We start from the raw sequence: 25,071 nt of genomic DNA, 5'->3' as shown, positions 1-25,071 counted from the left end.
GCATAAATACATACTTTTCAACATTTAAGAGTAGGCAAGTAGCAGATTAAAACAAGCATTTGCAATGCAATAGGTCTCGCATTTGCGAGAGTTTGAGCTATTAGCATTGCAAATGACAATGCCTTTTATTTGTTGTGCAAACGAAAACATAAATAAAATACATTGTCCTTTACAATGCCAAAAGCTTAAACTCATGTAAATGTGAGACCTTTGCATTGCAAATGCTTGTTGTGATTTGGGATAAATCCGTTCAGTATTTTATGAGAATTTAAGGTTTAAAATATTTGTATTTGTGGATGGTTGGGTACGTGAGAGTCTTGCAGAAGCAGCAATTTAAAAACAGCGCATTCGGATAGGCCCATTTACCCTTTTTTCCCCTTGGAGAAATTCGCTCCAATGAAAGTCAGACTCCTGCGGGAGCGAGCGCTCTAACTGGCTGTCACCAACATGGGGAAATTGTTGCTGGCTGCCATCACAGGACCCGCGGACTTAATCTCCTGCCCTGAAGTGTAAAAAAATAATAATATAAAGGGGCAAGGTAGGGATATCATGCCCCCCAAAGCCCCATGGGGAGACCCTGAAGGACCCCCCCTCCCCACGCCAAAATAAAAATAAATTAAAAACGGCAATCGCTGGATCTCGACAAAAACAATAATAATTGCGGCCACCATTTATATATATATATATATATATATATATATTCACTGAAAAAAAAACCCTAGGTTTCACACCAGTTATAGTTATCTGGAAATTTTACTCGCATAAAACCATTGAAATTCCCACGTTATAGTTAGTTGGACTCACTATAACTTGCACGTGCAATGCACTGCTGATGACGTCACATATTACATCACTCATGACATGGTCAGTGACATCACTCATGACATCACTGATGACACCATCCAGTGAATGTGTGTCTTTCTGAAAAATAAATATTAGTGAGTAATGTTTAAATATATGTATTAGTGTTTCACTTTGTGTATAAGTAGCTGCATGGGTTGGTGAGTAACTACATGTGTATGTATATGAGTTATTAAATGTTTTTTTAGTATCAGTATGAGTGTCTGTATTGTTTAGTGTGGGTATTACTTACAACACTGATGCATGAGTGACTGACTCTGTTTGTATGTATTTTGAAGACTACATATGTGCAGGACTGTATGGTTGCATAGTGTGTATATGTGTATGTTAGTGAGTGAATGACTGTCTCACTAGTGTCTTAATCAGTAACTACATATGTTTTAATCTAGAATATGTGAATATTGATGCATATAAGTGAGTATATGTGAGAGTAAAAGATTGTAAGAGTTCCTGTTTAAATAAGTATATGTTTCTATAAGTGATTGTTTAAGGGAATAAATATGTGTAAATTTCCATAGAAGTAAGGTGGTAGTGTGTGTACAGCTCTATATGCAAATAAATGGATGTTCAATAGTTTAGTTGCATGTGTGAGTATGTGTGTGAGTAACTTATGGATGACTGTCGGTGTGTAACAGGATGTATAGGTGTATCACTACATATGATGAGTGAGTATATAGAACTGTTGGTGAATGAGTGGATGTGTATATAGATGGTGGAATTACTGAATTGGTTGTTGTAACCGATATGGGTATGTCCATTTTTTTGTAAATTTAAGTTTCTATTTTTGAATATGTGTTTCAAGAGTTAGTTAACAGTGAAAGGAGGTCTATCACTCTGTCACAAGGATGGTGTCATCAGTGATGTCATGAGTGAGTCACTGACCATGTCATGAGTGATGTAATATGTGACGTCATCAGCAGTGCATTGCACGCGCAAGTTATAGTGAGTCCAACTAACTATAACGTGGGAATTTCAATGGTTTTATGAGAGTAAAATTTCCAGATAACTATAACTGGTGTGAAACCTATGGTTTTTTCAGTGAATTTAATAGGTTTTTTAATAGCAAATCTCTATAGGTATGAAAAGTAATATTTTTTATAACGAATTTTATGTTGTATAATTATGTAATAATATTTTTTATATTTTTACTTTTTTTTTTTTTTGCCCCGGAGCACTCCCGGGGCGCGTACCGGGGAGCGCCCCGGTCAGCGCAATTTTTCCACGCGTACCGGGGAGCGTCCCGTTAGCGCTATTGCTGCGAACAAAAACAACATTGTGACGTTTCGCGCAGTCGCGTGATGAGTCATATGACGAACTGCGTAAGCGCACCCGGAAGCACGCGATCGCATACGATCGCGCAACGTCTCGACGCGCTTACGCCGCGCGCCCCGGGGCGCGTAGCGTAAGCGCGTCAGGTCATGTGATCTGAAAATAACACTATTGGTGCAGATCAGTTTTGGTTTCCAAATGATGAAAGCCTGGGTCATGTGACTTGAAAATAACACTTTTCATTGGTCCAGAACTGTTTTGTTTTCCAAATGATGAAAGCCCCCACCTTTTTTCCTTATTCTGACTTTGTCATTTGACTAAGGAAGACCTTTTTGGAGTTCTATCTCTACTCTTTACTAGTTTGAAATGGCTACATTAGCAGCAGCAGCTGGAGGATCTGCCCAACCACCACCACCACCATCTAAAAGACCACCAGAAGATTACATTGGTGGTCAAGAGGATGAGGAGGAAAAAGATGAAGAGGAGGAACAGAGAAGGGAATTCCTGCCTGAAAATAAACAGCCCTACCAACCAAAAGAGCACTTTATTTGGAAGTTCTACAAAATCCCAAGGGGTTTTAAAAAAGTCAACGCTGCAAAGGTGACTTGTTTAATTTGTGATGCAGAGTTGTCCAGGGGGAACCCTAACAAAAAGTATTCCTTCTGGAATCATACAATGATTCGCCACATGATGCGTTTGCATCCAAACAATTATTCTAATGCAGAGTTAAGGGACCTCTGCAGTAAGCTACCCCCATCAACGTCTAGACCCTCAAAATTAAAACAACCCACTCCATCGGGTCCGGGGGCAAGAGACACATTGGCTACTATTCAACCTAAGTTTGCCGATTACAAAATCGTGTGCAAATATTGTAACAAGACACTTTGCTATGGTGAGCAAAGTATTGAACTTATCATGGTTGCTGGTGATAACCATAAGTGTCCAAGAAAACCCTAAATGTTCCTGATTTTTTTTTGGCTCCAGTTGAGCCATTTAAAATTCCCTGTTTTTTGTTACTCCCCATAAAAAATACAAAAAAAAAATATAAAAAAGTGTTCAGAAAAGCCAAAAAAAAGTAAAAAATGTTCAAAAAAACTAAAAAAATACAAAACAAAAAAGAAAAAAAAACAGTTTTTAGAACTACCTCCAATTTATGAAAAAAATGCTACATTTTTTGAAAACTATCATTCTTTTTTCCCTATGGTACGCTCCCCGGTACGCTCCCCGGTGCGCTCCCCGGTGCGCGTACCGGGCGCTCCCCCCGAGCAAATCGAAAACAAAATTATTATTTTTTTGCCCCGCGGGGCCCTTTTATGGCCCCCACATCAAACCTAGGGGGTCAGGGGGGGTCTACTCTGCCTCCTTATGGTCATTTCCCCCCGCTCCGGACTGTTTGGAATGTTTACAGACACCCGAGAGCCAATCAGCTTTCCGTGCGCAAGTCGTGTGGCACGCCCGGTGCGCTCCCCGGGGCGCGCTTATAGATATATATATTTTTTTGAACCTAAATTACTCAAAATCCACTGGAGCACATATCTTGAGACATAGCAAAGGCACATCGGGCTACCAGTCCCTACAATTTTGCCAAGTTTGGTGAAAATCCATTCAGCCGTTCGGGCCAAAAGTGAGGCCAACCGCCCTATGGAAATTAACATGGGGAAAACACGTTTTGGGACCCCCTTTTATCTCGGCCCCCGCTTGACGAATCCCCCCCACATTTTCAGGAAAGGAGCGGAGCGGGCCACGAACTTGGAGAAATTCGCAAAGATTCGTCCACCGGCGCCAAAGTTATTCCCAATAGAATGTTGCGGATTTCCTATGGAAAGTAGATCCTAACTATAACTACCTACTGGCGACCGCCAGTAGGTAACATATATACATACATATATATATATGTTTTTAATAGGTGCTCCAAAAGCAAGGACACAATCGAACAGCAGATGTCTTTCAAGAAGTCATTATTTCCTGGAAACCCGATATCTGCATTCCGATGATTATTACAGCCTGGTGCGTTTCGGTGCTCCTGCTCCTTATTCATATGCTCAGCTCGAAGGTTCACATTACTGCTTGCACATCTCTAAATAACTAATCGCCCTCCAATGGGCCACTCAGGCGAGTAGTCACCTGTTGCATGTTGGAACTTGTAATGTGTATTTAAAAGAAATACTTACCCTCATGGGTGCTGCGTCACCTCGAGCTGTTGCATTTCAAGTATACAACCCTCCAATGGGCCTCAGGATGTGAATCAGTTTTAATCTGTAGGGGCTACAGTTTCACTTTGAAGACTTAGCATGATTCCAAGCCCCATGGCTCCACATACAATCACTAAAGTGGTGCAGTCCTCCATGGCCAAGCTGCCGTGATAAATGTTTTTAGCAGGTGCTCCAAACGCAAGGCTGCACTCGAACAGCAGATGACTTTCAAGAAGTCTTTATTTCCTGAAAACCCGATATCTGCATTCCGATGATTATTACAGCTCGACGCGTTTCGGAGCTCCTGCTCCTTATTCATGGGCTCAGCTTGAAGGTTCGCATCGCTGCTTCCATACCTATAAATAATTAATTGCCCTCCATTGGGCCACTCAGGTGAGTAGTCTCCAGTTCACATTGCTGCTGTTAAAAACATTTATCACTGCAGCTGGGCCGTGGAGGACTGGGGAAATCAGATAAACAACACTCGTAACTGCAATTCAAATTGCGCAAAGCTCCCAAGTCTCATGAAATGGGCGCATCAGACCTCTAAATAGCATCTAATGACACAGAGACCTTAGCCGAGGCAGTCCTGAATCACATATTGCGAACAATGCAGCAAAGCTTCTCAAAAATCAATAGTAAAATTGATGCTCTCACCTTTCGTATGGACAGAATGTCAGACCGACTGGACAAACATAATTAGAGACTTGATACGGTGAAGTAGCGAGTATCAAATTCGGAGGATGTGCTGCAGACGGAATTCACAGCACGTAGCAAAATGAATACACTACTGAAATCACTGAAGTCTAAAACCGAAGACTTAGAAGCAAGGTTGAGAAGGAATAATATCAGAATTATTGGTATAGCTGAATCTACCAGCACCAATAACATGGAGCACTACGTGGAGCGGGTGCTGACGGACCTGTTGGGCAGAGAAACCTTCTCTGATATATTTGTAGTGGAGAGCGCCCATCAGTCGCTGTCGACTCGCCCAGTGCCGGGGGCAGCTCCTAGGCGAATTATCGCCAGATTATTAAACTATAGGGCCCGTGAAGCAGCGCTGAGGAAGGCTAGAGAGTTGGGAACCCTGCACCTTGAAGGAACTGAGACATCCCTGTTCCCGGACTTCTTCCTGCAAACTAATTCTGGAGTATAGCATGTAATACCCTGCAAAACTGAGAATGAAACTGGAGGGCAAGGTGCACTACTTTACAGACCCCAAGTCAGTGATGCAGTTTATTAAACAGAGGGGGCGAGCAGGAAAACGACAGGGCTTCCCTGGAGGCTCCCATGGATATGAGGAAGAAACGCAAGAGAATGAGGAACATTGACGCCTGAGACAGGGAAAATAAAATCCCAATTTAAAGACCCAATGCAGAGACTATTAGAGGAAATATGAGAGATGAATTATCTAATTGTAGACTTGAAGGATATACCCTTACCTCCCACGCTCCAGTGGGGGGCACACAGTTGCAAGGATCCCACCGAAGCATCCAGTGTCGACCACTGGTAAGACCGCTCTGATGACAGCTAATGAGTGAAGTGGGCCTGGGGGCCTTGATTGACTGCTCATATTGCACTGGACACGCAGTATAGGGACGACCAGCCTAGAAATCTTCGCAAAATGGGCAGTAATACTGCAAATACTATAAGGAACGCCTAGAATATGAAACAGGGTACCGGAATGGCCTATGCAACATATGAGTGGCTGGGAGCCGGGGAGTGGGCAACATCTGCCCCTAGGTGTGCTCCACCGAATGCAATTGTTTAGCTAAAGTTTTTTCACTGGGGCTAGTTTAAGGGTTGGAGGGAGGGACACATGAATGCTATAAGTGTTGGGGGTATACATAGGATGGGAGGGACAATTAGGGTAGGATTTGTTGCTATATTTGGTATGGGAGGAAATACATCTGAACACTGAACCAGGCGCCACAACAGTACAGCACAACACATGAACCTACGGCAGACGTGAACTCAGAGGTGACTAGCAAGAGGGCATGTCAGGATGATAACAGAAAGGTCAGAAAAGTGGTGGCATATCTCAAGAGGCACAAAATAGATTTTGCAGTCCTACAGGAAACACACCTTAAACCAAATAACAGGGCATTGAAGCATCGCAAGATGCAGGGCCAGTGCTATGCCATCAGCTACACATCCCATGACAACGGTGTTTATTTGGGCGGCCGCAGCACCGGGGTGCAGTTAACGGGGCTACACAAAGATCCCGGAGGTCTGTACATAATAGCGAATTGCCACAAAGATGAACTGGTCTTTTTAGTGATAGGCATATACCGGCCACCCTAGGATGATCCGTAATTTTATCACTCTGTGTAGGCCAAATTGCAACAATGGGCAGATCTATGTCGGGATATACTCATTATTCCTCAGTATACGTCACGCACACCCGCATAGATTACTGGCCGATACGTCACGCACACCCGCATAGATTACTGGCCGATTTCTAATGGATTAAAATCACAATTCTTAGACTGTTCTCACCTCCCCAGGACCTACTCTGACCACGCTCCAGTGCAATTGACATTAGAGTACCGAATACGTTGAGTTCCAGCGTTTACTTGGAGGGTTCCGACTTCCACTTTGATGGACACTATCTTCAAGGCAGAACTGACACAAGTAATAGAACACTATTTTACACAAAATATGGGATCGGACAACACATTTGCAATGGTATGAGAGGCCTTCAAGAACTATATCCGAGGGATCACAATCGCAAAGCTTGCGGAAGGTTAGCGACCTTAGAGAAAGAAATAGCCAAGATGGAGGGGGCGTTGCAGCAGGCAGAGGGGCCTCTTCGTATAGCTGATATAAAATAGAAGTTAGCGGAGTTCTAGGAGTTAGCAAACGACAACATGAATCATATAGGGAAATATACCACTGCGCGCTCCAACGAAGAGCGAAATAGGATGGGTGCGACATTGGCCGGTATACTCAGACCTCGGAGAACGTCAGATATGATCACGGACATTAAAGAAGACAGAGGTCAGCCCCTACATGCCCCAGAAGATATAGCACAACAGTTCAGCAACTATTACAAAACATTATACAGTTCGCAAATCCTGACTGACAATGATGCACTAACCTGACTCACATAAAAATTCCCTGTCTGGCGCAGGAGCGTGGGTAGCATCTGATGGCACCCCTGCAACTAGATGAAATCAGGACAGCACTGCATAGCATGTCAGCAGGCAAATCGCCGGGATCTTATTGGTTGATGGTGGCATTCTATTAAGGAGTTTCAGGAGCTATTACTACTGCACCTCAAAACACTATATGAGGAGATGCAAGGAGAATGCCCCAACACTAAAAGAAGCTGTGATAGTGACAATACTAAAGCCGGGTAAGCAGCCTGAACTATGCTCCTCATGCAGGCCACTATCTCTACTGAATGTAGACACCACAATTTATATAAACATTCTAGCCTACAGATTGGCTCCTCTGATGCAGGGGATAGTCCGACCGGAAAAGGCGGTCTCTGTCCCAGGGCGAATCCTGACTCACAACTTGAGGACGTTATTCGGAGTAATACCAATCTCATATAGTTGATAGTGATGAACATGATAAGCAATGACTAATGCCCGATCAAGATGTATGCTACTGTTACCAATTCAATAAAAAAAAAAAAGAAAAAAAAATGCTCCCTCCGGCAGGGAGCAAACTTGTATTATGTTTCCCTGCCCACACTGATTCGGGCACAGAAAACATATTGCTACTGCCCAGAGGGAGCAAGCATAAGTAGAAGCTCCCACCGGGCAGGAACAATGCCAGCTACTGCACCATGTGGTAGCCAGCTGGGGCTGCGTGGGCCCTGGGGCTCCCCCAAGTGGACACCAACGCTTTGCTTGGTGGGTGGTATCAGGGCACCCACCTATGAATAATGGTGGTCCTGAGGGATGGGTCCCTTGGGCCAAAATAGGCTTGGGGAGGGTAAGGTAATGTTACAGTTAGGTGAATATGTCATTAACAAAATGTACGTTTTGAACTCAAACAAACACAGAAATTCACCAGTTATACTTAGCTGAGCTAACTATAACTTGCGCTCACCCCAAGCACTGCTTAGGACTCCACATATTACATCACTCATGACATGTTCTATGACACAATTTATGACATCGCTGTTGACATCTCAAATTACATCATCCAAGCCTCTTTAATACACATTGCTCTATAAACAGATATGCCATTAGAGCTATGAAAGTGCAAAATAGCTCAGAATAATATGAAGCATCATTACTGCTATCACACATACGACCCCCATAGGTAAAGCAAGCTTGTGTTATGTGTAACATCAACCCTATACCATAAAATTCATGGGTAGCCAAGTTCATGCTGACTTTCAACCAAATATAAACCTGTACTGCACTCAGTGTTCAATCTGTATACCACTGTTCAGGGAAAACCACGTAAAAAAAATGTATTTGTTTTCAAACAACATAACACCAATATAAGTAGCCTCCTCTTACAAAAGAAATATAAAAGAATAAACAAAGCAAAGGAACGAAAAACCGAAACAAATACAGGTCAAGCACATCAGTTGCTTAGACAGGTAGAGAGGAAGTAGCAGAAACCAATTAAGCAATAGCATATTCATCACAACTGCATTTCTCACTGCTCTGAGCACAAAATAGTAAACAATCAGTTTTACACTGTCTTGGGGTTATACGTGCATTAGTTCCCTGCCTCCGCAATAGTGGGGTATACACTGGGATCATCTTCCCCTGTTCCACCGTGCTCCCCCGATTTTTGGACCACTAAATATTGCTGGAACAGTCCTCAGTAGGATTTGGCCACTCTGTGAGGGAAGTAGTTTACTGTACATATCTGCCTGGGTATTGCAGTATACCATATCATTAAGCCAGTCATCTATAGTAGGGGCTGGCCCACGTGCCCAGTGCATTGCAACTCTTCTTTTGGCCAGCAATAGACCCATAGCAACTAGCCATCGTTCTTCCTTGCCTACTCCCTTGTTATAGCTCAATAATGCCAGAAACGGGTCAAGCGTGAGTGAAAGGCCAGTGATCTCATTAAGTCTGAAAGATCTTTTCACAAAACTGCAATATTCTAGGGCAATTCCAAGCTATATGTATAAAAGTGGCTACTGTCTCCGTGTAATAACAGGCAGCAGAATCCCTTAGACCATATCTGTGCAGCCTAGCTGGAGTGTAGTATATCCTATTGATATATTTAAAATGAATAAGACGGTGCCTGCCATCCAGGGAGATTCATTTAGTGACCTCACAGCAGTATCGTCAGGTGTTGTCATCTATTACTTTGGCTAAATCTTTTTGCCAATCCAGTCGTGGCTTAGAAAGCAGTGGCCTACTATTTTCTTGCGTAACATTATATATTGTAGATGTCAGCTTAGAGGAGGATGGGGCACATATAGTGTAGGTTAGGGCTGAAATCTCATCTGGTTCTAGCGTGCCATCGCCTAGCAAACTTTGCATTGCGTATTTAACCCTTAAAAACTGGTATTGCGCTAGCGGCGAATGCACTTGTTCCTCCCCGGAGACATCTTCCCACTTACGCAATTCGCCATCCTGGAATAAGTCACCTACTACCTCAATACCCACTGTGTTTAATGCTTTGGATACTTCCTTATCTGTTACCGTCGGGAGCCAAGTGCACCATTCTATTGGGAGTCTGGGTGTGTAAATAATGGCTCCTGCTTGCCTGTCTAGTAAGTTTTGCCATGCTTGGACAGTACAATTGAGGGATTCTAAAATGCTGTATTTCTGAGAGGGCATGCTAAAAATAACTTGTGGTAATGTGTTCCTGTCTGCAGCCGTTTTCTCTATGTGTAAATGTGGGAGGTGCTGTAGGCCATGTAGCCATGCATGAGCATGTGAGCTCTGTGCAACCCTGTGGTATAATTCCCAATCAGGTGCGTTCAGTCACCCCAAGGAATACGGAAGTGTAAGTGTTTCCCACTTGACCCGGGGTTGGTGAATCATCAGTGACCTTAGTTTGGTGAATATGTGCCCTGGGAGGAGCATGGGTATGTTCTGAAAGAGAACTAGAAACCGCAGGAGCACCACCATCTTCATTAGGGAGACTCTCCCCAGCAAAAGAGAGCGGCAGTCCGACCCAATTGGTGACATCTTCCTCCAGCTTCCCCACAGCTTTACCATTGTTGTCTGTCAAGACTACTGCAGAGTCAGAGTGGATTTGGATCCCCAAGTAACAGACCGACTGTCTGGTCCACTGTAGAGGAAATTCCAGTTGAACTGGGGTATTCGCAGGGGTAAGGGGGAATATTAAAGATTTGGTCCAGTTAATCTTTAAACCAGACAATTGTCCAAACTTGATCATCTCTGTGAGGACCGGGGTAAGGTGAGTTTCCGGTTCTCTCACATACAGTAGCACATGGTCTGCGTATGCTGACACAATTGGTTGATAACTGGGGAAGCGAACGCCTCTATGTCTGTGGTATTTCCATAATGCACAGAGTTGGGGCTCCGCCACCAAAGCATACAGTAAAGGGGACAGAGGGCAACCCTGGCGAGTGCCTCTGGAGATGGGAATTGGGGCCATGACTATTCCCCAGCCTAATCCTCACCATTGGGGCTTCATATAATACCTTGACTAACTGTAGAAAGATCTTGCCTACTCCGATCCACCGTAATACCGCCTACATTAATGGCCCTTCCATCGAATCGAACGCTTTCTCTGCGTCTAAAAACACTGCAACCGCTTTGGTTACTGGTTGATATGTTGGATCGCACCAAAGACTGTTCTGAGGTTGAGGGTTAAGTGCGGCCCGGAACAAATCCAGCCTGCTCTGCCCCAACTAGCATTGGGACTAGGGGAGCTATACGGTTGGCAAGAATTTTAGCAACAAGTTTTGTGTCCACATTTCGGAGCGACAGAGGCCTGTATGACGAACAGTCTGCGGGGAATTTTACTGGCTTCAGTATAGTTACAATTATTGCCTCTCTCGACGACTGGGGTATCTTTTTCTGCATTCCCATCTCCTCAAATAAGGTAACTAGATGGGGCATGATCAAGTCTAGGTAAGCTTTGTAGAAGGCTACAGTGAGGCCGTCAGTGCCCGGCGCGGAACCCGATCGCATACATGATAGTGCACCTCGTATTTCTCTAGGTTCTAAGGGGAGCCATGAGATACTTTCTATGCTCATCTGCAAGCCATGCCATCTTGATGTGTGCTTAGTAATCTTCAATGGCAGCATCATCTTCTGTTATCTTAGTCCTGTATAGGTCTGCATAGTACCTACTGAACCTGTCCGCAATCCCCTTCGAGTGGTGGATCAGAACGCCCTGCTCGTTTAGAATTTCCACCAGAGTGTTACTGGCCCTCTTAGGTTGCTGAAGGTTTGCCAGTGTAACCCCCCAGCCTCTCACCCTCACCATACACTCTTGAATTTGAATTTGAATTTTAACATATTTGTAGAGCGCTCTTATACCGGGACGGTTTCATGGCGCTAGGTAGCGGTGATTCAGTGGACAAAGACAGAGACTAGACTGCAAGGGATCTGGAGAACAAGAAGGTCTTGAGATGTTTGCGAAATTCCGCATAAGAGGTAGAGGCTCTGAGGGCAGAAGGGAGAGAGTTCCAGAAGGACGGAGCTAGGACTGCAAATCTTGTCCCTCCGGACCTCTTCTTCCTGAAGCGGGGAATTGTCAGAAGGGCCTGGTGAGATGAGCGGAGCTCTCTGGCCGGAAGGTAGGGGGATATGACATCACAGAGGAAGGCAGGGGCAGTCCCTGACCTAGCCTGATAAGTCATGCAGCCCAACTTAAAGAGAGCCCTCTCCTTCACCGGTAACCAATGCAAAGATTGTAGCAACGGGGTAGCATGGTGAAATTTAGGGAGTCCATAAATCAGGCGGGCAGCCTGATTTTGAATCTGTTGAAGGCGACGGATCAGGTAGTCTGGGGCGCCATTGTAGACCACATTCCCATAGTCAAGGCGCGATAGCACCATGGCCATGAGGATAAGCTTGAGGGCGGGAACAGAAAAAAAGCGGGACACCTTGCGAATAGTGCGGAGCGAAAAGAAACAGGAGGACACCACAGAGTGAACCTGCGTGTGAAGGGAGAGCTGGGAATTGATGAAGATGCCCAGGGTTTTGACCTTTGGAACTGGGAGGGGAGGGGGACCAAGTGAGTCGGGCCAAAAAGACGGGGACCAGAGACTGCAACCACTCCCGGTCAAAACCAGTTCGGTTTTGTCGGGATTTAGTTTAAGGTGGTTGCAGTTCATCCAATCTTGGATGAAGAGCATCACCCTCTGGAAGTTCTGGGCAGAGGAGGGAGAATGGGAAAGGTTAAAGATAAGTTGGAGGTCGTCGGCGTAATTGAACACCGAGACCTCCATCTGCTGTAAAGAAAAAATAAGGGGTGAGATGTATAAATTAAATAGCAGGGGGGACAAAGAGGAGCCCTGGGGAACGCCGCATGTCACTCTACGAGGAGGGGCAGCAAAGTCGGCCAGATGGACAGCCTGCTCCCTGTCCGTTAGGAAGGACCGGAGCCAGGCGTGAGCCGTGCCCCCAATGCCCGCCGCCTCGACACGGGTCAGCAGGATGTCATGGTCCACCGTGTCGAACGCGGCGGACAGATCTAAGAGGACCAGGGCCTGGGGGAGGCAGATGTCAATGCCCTCCCTCAGTTTGTCCATCACCGAAACTACCACCTTCTCAGTAGAGTGCAGCGGGCGAAAACCTGCCTGACAGGAGGAGAGGCGGCCAGTGGACTCCACAAAGGAGCTCAGGGTCGCGGTAATATGAGCCTCTGAGACCTTTGCTAAGTAAGGGAGAAGGGAAATGGGACGATAGTTGGCGGGCAAAGATGGATCGGCACCTGCCTTTTTCAGAATCGGAATGATGACTGCTGATTTATGGGCGTTTGGGACAGTGCCAGTTGTGAGGGAGTGATTAATTAATGTGAGTGGAGGGGAGTAACAGCTGGAGAAGATTTCTTTCAGGGCAAAAGCCGGGCCGATGTCCTGGGGTGAGCCCGATTTTACCCGGGCCAGTAAGGGGAGAAGGGTTTCTCGTGTCAAAAGGGGAAGCTGGGTGAGGAGTGGAGCAGCGGGAGGCGGGGGAGCAGTGGACGGTGCCGGGAGTGAGGGAGGGATGTTGGCTTTAATGAGAGCTACCTTCTCGATAAAGAAGGAGTTGAGGGAATTGCAGAGTGATTGAGACGGAGGAATTTTAGAAATCACCCTGTCGGAGGCAGCGAGCTCGTGTACCGTGGCGAAAATTTCCTTAGAATGGTTTTCCGCTGCCAAAATTCTACCAGAAAAGTACTCAGTTTTAGCTTTTAGTATGTCCCTTTTATATTCATTGAGTACCAGGCAGTACTTTGCTCTAAGAAGGGGGCAATAGGTGCGTCGCCATGCTCGTTCTGCTCTGCGCGCCGCCAGCTTCTTGTCCCTGAGGAGGGGAGTGAACCACCTGTTGGCAGCGTGGGCGCGTTTAATAGCCACTCTCTTAAGGGGAACAAGGCTGTTGCATGCCTTAAGCAGCCAGTTGTTGATGGCTGAGAGCTGAGTAGGGAGAGATAGATCATTAAGCTCAGGGCTAGATGCCGCAAGGGAGGAGCAGACATCGGGAAGATCAGCCTTGTCCCACTTTCTAACCCAGATGTTTTTGGGCAAAGGAAGTTTAGGCGGCTGTCCGAGGTTAAGAGCAAAGGAGATAAGGGAGTGGTCTGACCAGGGACAGGGCGAGATGGTAGGAGAGTTGGTGGGGATATTGAGGGTCCATATTTGGTCAAGTTGATGACCTTGGATGTGGGTTGGTGTAGCAAGCTGGGGGAGGAAGTTAAGACTAACAAGCAGGGCTGTGAACTCCTTAGATCTGGCGTCCTCTGCCGGGTCATTAGGCCAATAGTTTAGATCTCCGAGAACCAGGACTGCAGAATTGTTCACTACTAAAGTGGCCAACAGGTCCTCAATGGAAGTGAGAAATTGGGGAGTGGACTGAGGGGGACGATAAATCAGCACACAGGTCAGGGGAACCCCAAATGAGGTAGAACGAACTACTAGACAGTCTACAGCGGGGATAGGGGAGGAGGGTAGTGTCTGGAAGTGAAAGTCAGTGCGGGTTATCAGGGCGACACCTCCTCCTAACTTTTCCCCAGAGCGATCCATTCTAATGGCCGAATAGGTCGGGGGCAGCATGGCTAGAAGGCTCGGGAGGGAATCATCCCTGAACCAAGTTTCTCTTGCAGTAGAGTATTTACCTAGTTTCTTGATTTCACTATCTGCGGTGTCGTGATACTCCTTGAAAGTTCCTTTAATCTCATCTAGTCTCATCCTATACCCAGTCTGCTGGTGTTCCCTCTCCAATTGCGCTATTTCTGTCTCTAGTCTTGCAAGCCTGTTTCGGATAGAACGTAAGACCCCAGCATGCCTCGAGATAGCCTCTCCTCTTAATTACACTTTGAAGGCTTCCCAAACCGTCAGGAATTAATCAACTGACCCTATATTAGTCTCAAAATATGGATGTGACATGTCCGCGTGGAAAACCGGGTCCAGCAGGGAAAAGGGCAGGAACCTCCATGTAAAAGGGGCAAAGCGATCTGTTGTCATTTCCAAGTCGAGTTGAATAGGGAAATTGTCTGAATCGGTTCTTGGGAAGGGGATACAGGACTCAATTTGCATGAGAAGACTCGTAGATGTCAGCCAATAATCAATTCAGGTATGTGTGTCGTGAGGTTCTGAGTAGTGAGTGAACCCTGGTAAGTCACTGGTGCACTGTTTCCACACGCCAATCAATACCAATTGGTCCAATATGTCTTTTATTGCTTCTGCAACCGCAGCTGGTTGCCCGGGTTAACCCTTGGATCCGTCACAAGTTGGGTCTAATATACAATTGAAGTCCCCTCTCAAATTTGTGGTAGGTCGGCTACTTTTAATAGGCGGGCCGCTAGAGTGATAAAATTGCGGGTCGTCATAATTTGGACCATATATGTTAACTAACATTGCACTGAACCGTTCTTTGCGGCATCATGTGATAACAAATCTACCACTGGGGTCCACATCGGCGTCTAGTAATGTGAGGCATGATTTCGGATTAACCCATGTAAGGACACCCCTAGCAGGTGAAGTAAAGCCCGCAGCCCGGAACTGCCCTAGCAAGCGCCTCGCAGACAACATCGCATTTTGGGGGGCTAAGTGCGTTTCCTGGATCATTGCCACATCAATCTGATGCCCCTTGAGGGAGGCCACTACTTTACATAGTTTTCTATGGTCATTAAGACATCGAATATTCCACGTCCAGAGCCTCATCTTTTCACTCAGCTTTCTTGAGTTTTCAGCTGCGAATCGTTACTACCTGCATCAGAGTGTCTGCCACCTGTGTAGTGCTCTTCTCTGTCTGAATCTTCTGTGTACACAATTCTAGTTATAAGATCCTGACGTGCACCCAAACCCTCCGCCCTCCCACACTATGCCATCCCCAACCTAGCATAATCAAAGTGGACCCCTCCCTCCCAAGGGAAAACCAAGTTCCTCTAGATACTTAAAACCTGTCACATAACTAATGCCCTGCTACGGTCAGTCTTCGCCTGTATCAAACCCTTCACAGTCACTGAACCTACATTGAGAAATGAAGTGGGTATGAGTAGAATAGTGGGTACTGTGAACACTATTAATCTATGGAAATAATTTACTTTGTACCACACTAATTGCAGACAGTGAAACTCTCATGAGAAATACACCACAGAGTATTAAAACACATCTACTAAGGACAGTGTACACTCTATGCAAAACTTGCCCAAAGAGAGACTATGCACTTAAAGTAACCAAGTTCTAAAGGTACTAAAATCCTACTACCTGCATCCTTCATACTGTGGTGAAAGATTTACAGATAACTCATCTTCTGAAGCAAAACAGGCACACATACAGAAGTTGGTGCCTAGTGCGCAGTCTTCTATGCGATATAGAAATGTTGATGCAGAGACGATCCGGTCCAATAACTCACAGCTGCTTAGAATACTTACTATGTAGAATCTTTGCCCGGTTGGAAACCTTTTCTGCAGAGCCAAAAACCTTGTGTGGAACATGCTGAACACAAGTGATCAACAGTCACCTGAACACAGAGTTACTTCTCAATATAAAGATTTATAATGTTTTCAAGCATACACGTTCCGTAAACAGTTACACCTATTACTAGACACAGGTCGTAGAAAATTAGGTAGAACACTAATATGGTAGCCATCGTGTTTCATTCAAGCAATCTTCTTCATAATGGTGCCAATATGTACAATAGGTGTGGATACTGGCTAGAGTATCAATTACTGTCCACTATACTAATGACTTAATGGACTTGGATATATTGTGACCAAAACTGTTGTAGCTTTTTTTTTTACTTTATTAACAGTAATTATGAAAATCACAGCGTATATTTTCTTCGTCATTTCTCACTCACATATAATAAACATGGAATGTAAAGAGGAGTCACATTGTCACACTGAACCTAGATATAGTGAAGATGATTGATAGCATTCATATAGTATAATAAAACTGTTGTAGCTCTCTGAAGGAACCAGAATTACTGGGATCTGTTTTTTTCAAAAACAAATTGCACTGAAGAAGTACTCTTGAATTAAATGGATTGGCTTTATGGGCTCTTTTTGGAATGGAAATTGAAAGGACTTATCTACAACACCGAGACGCTTCATCTCTGTTTTTTAACTCATAAGACTAAATAGATGTACATCTCCACACGAGTGTTCCCTGAAATGTTTTTCTATGGACTTAACTTCCATTTAATTTAATGTCATAATATGTAGATTTTTTTATGCCACATACTGCATTAACATTTTGAAATGAAAATACATGCACAGAAAAACCCTGCACTTCCTAAACAGTCAAGCCTGTGGTCTGATAATCCACTACACAATGAACAGCCACTAATTATGCATCACTTCCAATCCCCATACAGGCCTCCCCAACTTCCACTAATAGGAAACCAGTCTCATCCCCACCCATCTTAATCAGACTCCGACATATATCAAGAAAAGCTAATTCGACCATAATTGGGACTGTTTGACTATACATACAGTTTAAGCAAAAGCATTCCAAATGAAAATGTTCACCATTTTACATAGTCTTTTAAACACAACAGGCGTAGGTACCTAGTGCCCACTTGTTGTGTTGTGTCAATTTCTTCAACTTTTAACTGACTAGCATAGTGCACTCATAAACGTCAAATCACTGATCCCCCACTGAAAAGACTCCCAAGGAGATAGACAACTGTGATTAATGTGGTTTAACCAAGGGCGTAGCCTTTTATTCACATGGTCACATAGCATTAGAGAGGAACAATACCATCAGTTAAGCATACATTATTGTTATGAGAATACACGATGTAAGATCAGCCAAAGTATTTATTGTTATAAGAATAAAGGACGTAAGATCAGCAAAACAGCTCAAACATTGTGCAAGCAATAAAACCGTTGTCGCCACCCATTACAAAGCAACACTCTAGAATGCACTTGTAAGTTCAGACAAAAACATTATAGTTGTGAGAATACAGGATGTAAGATCAGCGAAATAGCTCACAGAATGTGAAAGTAATGAAACAGTTGTCTCCACCCATTACAGTGCAACACTTCAGAATGCAAAAGTGCCAGAAGGTCCCTTTTCCATATCCATCACACACACCCTCAACCAAGGGTATCCAGGGGAATACCTTAGTGGAACTTCCCCTCCTTCACTCAAGGGGTTGGCAATACCCTCAGTTCTACATACACCAGGGCACCGCATAGAGCTCTCTCCCTACCTACCAGGCAAAAACCCCAAAATTTTCAACTCAAGGCATCTCAGGGTAAGGCAAAAAAGTCCAGGACCACTAGCAAGGTAGCCTCCTCTCCTGCCTGCCCAGTGCCCTCACAAATCAACACCCCTCCGAGGTGTAAGTTCAGTAAATCAGTCCAAATTTTGGGTGCCCTTATTTTTCTGCTACAAGGAATCGGGCCAATTCCTCCTTTCTCCAGGAGTGAGTGGGTGGGTGGGTGTTTGATGCGTCATGGCTGTGTGTGCAGTGGAGAGAAAAGTGGCCGATCCTTCGCATCGCAATGCCTTATATGCTGCTGCCCCAGGTGCCCCCAGATGCCGTCACGTGCGACCCTTCTCACGGCGAAACCGATGAGAGCTCCTTGGTTCCTGCCCATGGAGCAACTAACGGCGCCACACTGCTATTTGCAGGGGGCACCTGGTCAGTTCATCGAGGATTGGATTTTAACGGATATGTTCATAATGGGGAAAATAAAACAACCAGACATGTAAGGGATTCTTAACTAAGGGTGTCAAATGAGCCCCATGGCAGCTTTACAATATGGCATCGAGATGTCCCTCCTGGAGGAAATGAGTAAAGCGACAGATAGGATTATGAGTGATTTTATAAATGTAAAATGTTTTGGGCATGTTTTAACCATATCACTGTCACATCATGTGATGTCACTTCACATGACGTGATGGATTCCACAAACATGAAGTTACTTCACTGTTTGACGTTTCAGGAAAGCCTACGCGAAAAAACAAGCTTCCCAAAATAAGCTACTGTAATAATAGGAATTATGTTGAATTGGAAGAAGACGAGGTGTAGAGAGTGTAGATCTCTTTATTAAAGTTAGATGGTAAGTATCCAGGTGAGACCCCACCAGGAGCAGCAACTTGCTGCTCAGCCCGTTCACAACTGATCCTCACGCTCAGACATTCAAACACTGCATTCTAACCACTCACCAACATTCCACTCATTCCACTCTGGCTGAGCAGCAAGACCTACTATGTTTAGTCTACTACATCACCTTCCCCCTTTTAAACAGAAACAAAAGAATTATGCAAGTACAATAATAATATGAATCAACCATGGGGAAAATTGCATAAGAAGGAAAAAAGACAAGTAATAATTCAAAAAAGAAAATACATAGCAAGTCTGAAAATTGTTAACATTGCATCTGAAGGAAAAGGACGAGTAATAATTCATAAAAGAAAATGCAAAGCAAATCTGTTCCCCAATAACAGAGCAAATGAAGGAAAGAAAAGCAAAAGTTAGAAAAAGAGAAGGACAGAAGAAGCAATTCGTAATAAAATAAGGAAAGACTAATATATAAATTAAGACAGGTGAAAATTGCACCCTGTTGAACTTTAAAATAAGTCCAACGTTTCAGAAACAGATTGTAGATTCTACACACCGTGAATAAAAATCCAGTAACATAAATTAGCAAGAAGGAGAATTGAGTGTATAGAGTTCCAAAATATGAAGGTTGAAATGCCCCATGCACATTACACTAAAGGTGGGTTTGTTGAAAAAACGACAGATAATCTTGGAACTGATAGAAACTAGTCCAATGTCTTTTCTTTTACTAATCCAAAAACAGCGAACCTGTAGAATTGTAGGAACTGTCGCATGAAAAGCCCCGAGTCCTGACACACGTCAGCGGGCGACAGATGAAGGTCACTGGTGGGGTCTCTGTCTCAGGATCTTAAAGTCGATTAACGTTTCGTGAAGGAGCTTTACCTTAATTAATTCCGTTTTCTGTTCAACCATCCATTAAGGCAGCAGCACAGACAGGTTCTTCTGGATCGTCGCCAGATGTAATAATAGGAATTATGATGAATTGGAAGAAGACGAGGTGTAGAGAGTGTAGATCTCTTTATTAAAGTTAGATGGTAAGGTGACCCCACCAGGAGCAGCCACTTGCTGCTCAGCCAGTTCACAACTGATCCTCACGCTCAGACATTCAAACACTGCATTCTAACCACTCACCAACATTTCACTCATTCCACTCTGGCTGAGCAGCAAGACCTACTATGTTTAGTCTACTACAGCTACCTCTCATAGACTAAAACACACAAGAGCTATCGGACTGACTTATTACCATCCCCGTAAATTGTATTATGCATCACCTACAACGCAGTGAAAGTTAAGCAGTACCTGCAGATTAGTGGGGGTGGACGATTTTAAAAGAGTAGGCTATGAAAGCAAATTTGTCAAACAACCAAATGCAAGACTTTACATTTATAGTTGCGAGGACTGTGCGTCGTGTCCAGTTGTGGAATGCAGAGGAAAATATTTACAACGGGAGCAACAATGAGCACACAGAAGAACACATGCAGGAACACTCAAATGTATCAACAGTAGTCTTTACCACTCCGATGCCAGCCAATGAAAATGACAGAATCGGCTGCCGATACAAAGAAAGGACTATCATGATAACGCTTGCTGGGACTTTAGCAATGGGTTGAAAGTTCGGACAGCAGCCATTTCGCAATGGATATATTTCCAATAATGCAAAAAAAATGTACTGCAAAGCCTGCGATATTATGGAGCTTTCACTAAGCAATGTGTTGAAATCAAGTCGTGTCTACATTGCGTACAAGAATAACTGAAGGCTATTGAAGTTATTATTAAGCACGGCTTATGTTCAGATACTTTAATAATCATTGGTTTACCGTTCCAAGATGGCCACTAGTTCTTTCAGCTATCGCGTGCTTCTTTTGCTACGAAGAGCTTGAAAACGGATTATTGGCAATGGTGCACCTAAGCAAGGTGTTTTCATGTAAAGCGGAAGAGTTAAGCAGCAGTGAATGCTAGGCGACAAAGATGTCAGTAAGGCATCCCTTGGTTAAGTCGAACACCATGGCTAGATACACGTGGGGCCGAGACAGCAATGAGGCGGAAGTAAGGAGGTGTTTCCGCACGGAACACATTAGCTGTGACACTCTGCCGGCTCTGTTGCTGGAGTGCTGCTCTAAGCTGATGCAATGTGCTTGCAGTTCTGGGTCCGAGCTGTGCTGACGGTGAGTTAAAGGCTGCGATCCTCGTTGTTGCACTGCTTATGGTATCGCCAGGCAACGAAATGGACATAACGTATCTATACACATGACAACAGGCATTATAATCATTAATCAAACAACACCGATGGTAGCCACCTTATCCACAGATACTTTCCAACTTAATATTACAGCGAGGGTGGTGACTGATTGTTCGGTAAGATTATTTCTTTTGAAGTTAATAGAGATGTACCCGTTTTGAGTGACGGAGCTTCTTGGTTGGAAGGGCCATTTGGTTGTCATCAGGTTGCTGATGATCCCAGTGAGCGTGGACACCTTTTAACTAAGATAAGTTTAAAGGTGTGTAATTTGTTACTGCTATTTGTGTATCGACCATCTCCAAATGATGACTCCTCTTAGCGTTTGTGCTTTGTCAGGGTGTGTACTTCCTCACTCTGTATTAGATTTTTCTAGAATGTGGGTAACCACACAGCCTAGGGTGTGCGTGAGTTTTGCTTCAAAGCTCAAGTGTGGAATTGAGTTTAACTGTTCGATTAATTAAAATCTTTACAGTAATGGAAAAATAAAACCTTGTTAAAGCAATTCCCCTCAATGTCTTCGTCCATTTGAACAGCCTTTGGCCCTCTACTCATTTGTGCAAATTTGCAGCGGTGCTTATGATAAATATGACAAATATAACAAAACTTTAAAATCTGGTTTCATAAGTTATCTTTAAATAAGAAGGATGAAACCCTCCCCACCCCCCACGTCCTAGCAGGGACCACCCTTTAGCCTTCATCGTGCTATCAAATGTTGCGTGTTAACAACGAAAAATGGTCAGTCATCTATCTGAACTTAACTCCTTTATGCAAATTCCCAGAGTTGCATGTGGGTACGCGTTAATTAAACAAACTGGAATTAAAATGTTATATTCTGATTTGAGGGGTTGGCCTTTATGTCAGAGGAAGGGTTGACCTCCATGATACCTTGCAGGGACCACCCTGCTGCCTACAATGTGTTATTAACATGTGGCATGCCAGCAGGGAGACATGGCAATTATACTGTCACAGAGTTAGCATCGCCTTGTAGTGTCTCTTTTATGATGACCATCCCATGTCAAAAAGGAAGATCATCCTGGAGTCATTCCGGACTCATCTGATGATTACAGTCAGGCTATTCCTGCAATTATCTGGTGAAGTCATCCCAAGCCATCCTGAAGTATGCCTGTAGGACAAAAAATGTAAATGTAATGACGAACCTAGACTCATCACAAAAACTACAGTAGAATGGTGTTCTGATGACTTCTACTGGCAGGGAGCGATTACCACTTCCGGATTAGGGAGAATTATTCCAGGATGGGTTCTAGCTAATTTAAGGATGACTGTCAATTATTCCAGGATGATCCTATAACCACTCCAGGATGGAAGTGGATTACTCTGGAATGATCCCATGACAGCTTCAGGATGGCTATTGATTACATCAGAATGGCCCCATTGTATTTTCAGAATGAGTGTTGATTACTCTAGGATGACGTGGTGAAAGGGGGGCATATTTTTGTCCTGGATATTTGGATTTAAGCGGGGACTCCAAGACAAGTTCATTTTCATGGTCTGATGCGTCATTTTTAGTTGTGGATTTTTGATGAAGGACACTAGCCACCCCTGCTAAAAGGGCCAGGTTTTCAAGTTTCTGCAAATTCATCCGCAAACTTGCATCACCAGGCTGAGAAGTTGTGCTTTCAGCATGAGCTTTGTTACCAACTCTTATATAATCCAGTCCACTGCTTGGCTTTTTTGTCCTTGCATCTTTTCTCTGCAATTTCTTCCTCTTGTAGTTCGCGTAACACCCTCTTAAGTCTACCAGCGCTTCCCCGATTGCCACAGTCCATTAACATCTGCTTTTTCTCCAGTGCCCTTTGAAGTAACACCGGTTTTAGACCCTCTGTTGTGCCAGAAAAGCTTGCAATTATCTCTTGAAAAATATCCTGATTCATTAGACACTGTTTCTTCACTAAAAAAAGCAAGAGAAAAAAAATATATTTACATATAAACGTCAAAACAGAAAAGAACACATTGACCACTTGCAATATATCTTCACACTCTAGCCATAATATATAAATAAAGAGGTATTGATAATAAAGGACAAATGTACAATCTATCCATAACCAAGTAAGTAAGTTTTCCTTAATAGACAGTACACATTGTATGCCTGAACTTGAACCTCCTGAAAAAAAGTTGCCTAAATAAAAATAGTTTATCCAAAAATGGCTGCCTTATAGTAGTGCCACAAGCTAAACGTTTCAGTCCTTTTCATAAGTGTTACATATGTCTCTGGAGAGCAATCCAAGGCATATGTGGGGACATGCATGTTCATTTTTACTGTCCATTATTGGATTAATGAATCACAAAGTAGGTTTTTACTGAAACAGGTTGGTAATTTGTACCGTTATCCTGCAGTTGCAAACTAATTATAAAGGTTTACTTATTGGGCTTACCAGATGATTGGAACAGAATCGTAGCTTTAAAACCTCTCTCTTTGGTGATGGCCGACCAGCTTCATCTACATTTTCGACCAGCCATTTACAAAGAACTTCCCCGGGATTGTCCAAAAGCAGGAAGTCACCATCTTTTCGAACACACACAGAATGATCTCAAGTGAAAAACAGGACGTTGAATGAAGCCATGATTATGTCCTGCTAGATATAAAAATCAGGAATTAGTTTGTGTGTGGTTTAAGTTTCAGAGGTAAAATACAAAGCATATCAAACTGATTAACAGATTTAATTGGAGAAAAGCACCCCAAAAAGTACACTGACCTGGTGCAATTTCTATCTAATATGCCTAGATTTTGGACTACAAAGAAGTGTTTGGGCATGCACTGAAGGCCATTGAAGAAATTACCCTAATAATCAACTTTATTTGCGGAGAGCCAGAGTGTATGCTTAGGTCTTGCTGCTCAGGACAAATAGTAATAGCAAAGTAGAGGCATTATGAGAGAAATAGAAGAACTATCAATAAGTGAACTTTCACACTGGGGTTTGTGACGGGAAATCAAGTTACCTATCCCCACAGATGCATAGAGAGTCAGATGCCTGCTACCCTCTGCCCACCGGCACCCCCAACATGAAAGGACAAGCGTTAAAAATGCAATAGGTTTCACCTTTTATTAAGCTAAAGATATTAGCTTTGCTAGTAGTATTGTACGTTAATTGTGCAATATGTAATGGCTTTATAAATGAAACAAAAGGCATTACAATGGCAAATACATAAAGCAAAAGCATTGGCATAGCCAATAGGTCTCCCCTCTGGGACCTTATAAGTGTTTTGCCAGAGGTGTTCGGAAGTTTGGTAAGAGATGCAATTTAACATAAAGGGATCCCATACCTCGTTGACACATGCAGTACCCGCAGTTCAAACGAGAAGAGGGCATGGGGAAACCCCTTATAAGATCTCAATCAATGGGGAAGGCACGCGTTACTGCAACTTGTGCGTGCTTTCACCTTAATGATAGAAGCGAGAGAGCGCGCAAGGAGAGAGAGCGAGGGAGAGAGAGAGAAATGTGATTTATCTTAGGGCTCGATCCCTCTGCACTTTAGCAGTAGGTCAGGTTGTAACTGGATAATATATGGCTGGGATCGATAGTGGCAGATGTAACAAGACCTGCTTCATTTTTACGGAGATCTTAGCGGTCAATGTAAATTAGCGCAAACAGGGAATACGTAATTGGCCCGGTCTCAATAATATATACAAACGAGTTAAAAACATTGTATGCACATGGAACGAAACCAGAAGGATAGCCTGTTTTGCGAAAGTAGATATTGCAAGATGTTGGAATGCGTCGGACTATGTTTCCTAAATAGGGCGTAAACCTCAATTGCCACAGGCAACCAGGCCTTTCAATTACACAAATAGCAAACAAAATAAGGAACCAGCATTACAACGGCTAAGTTATTTGAAGCATTTATCCTTATGCTTTGAAACG

General features: G+C 43.8%; 2 protein-coding genes across 3 annotated transcripts in view; one reads left to right on the top strand and one right to left on the bottom strand.

Annotated features, from left to right (window-relative positions):
• The window catches only part of WDR25 (WD repeat domain 25), an 850,076-nt gene that overhangs the window by 824,192 nt on the left and 813 nt on the right, over window positions 1-25,071 (bottom strand). The window contains exon 2 of one of the 2 annotated variants that reach the window (XM_086937810.1): window positions 23,585-23,782. The gene's annotated coding sequence lies outside the window, so the exon portion shown is untranslated. Of the gene's footprint in view, window positions 1-23,584; window positions 23,786-25,071 lie in introns of both variants that reach the window. The other variant, XM_086937809.1, reaches the window with a different exon arrangement.
• The window catches only part of WARS1 (tryptophanyl-tRNA synthetase 1), a 141,257-nt gene continuing 137,054 nt past the window's right edge, over window positions 20,869-25,071 (top strand). Inside the window, exon 1 of the mRNA XM_086937813.1 lies at window positions 20,869-21,117. The gene's annotated coding sequence lies outside the window, so the exon portion shown is untranslated. The remainder of the gene's footprint in view (window positions 21,118-25,071) is intronic.

The sequence above is a fragment of the Lissotriton vulgaris genome, chromosome 9 (assembly GCF_964263255.1).
Source record: "Lissotriton vulgaris chromosome 9, aLisVul1.2, whole genome shotgun sequence".
In the NCBI taxonomy this organism is placed as follows: Eukaryota; Metazoa; Chordata; class Amphibia; order Caudata; family Salamandridae; genus Lissotriton; species Lissotriton vulgaris.
Note: the sequence above shows the minus strand (reverse complement) of the source record. Positions and strands in the feature narration are given on the sequence as shown.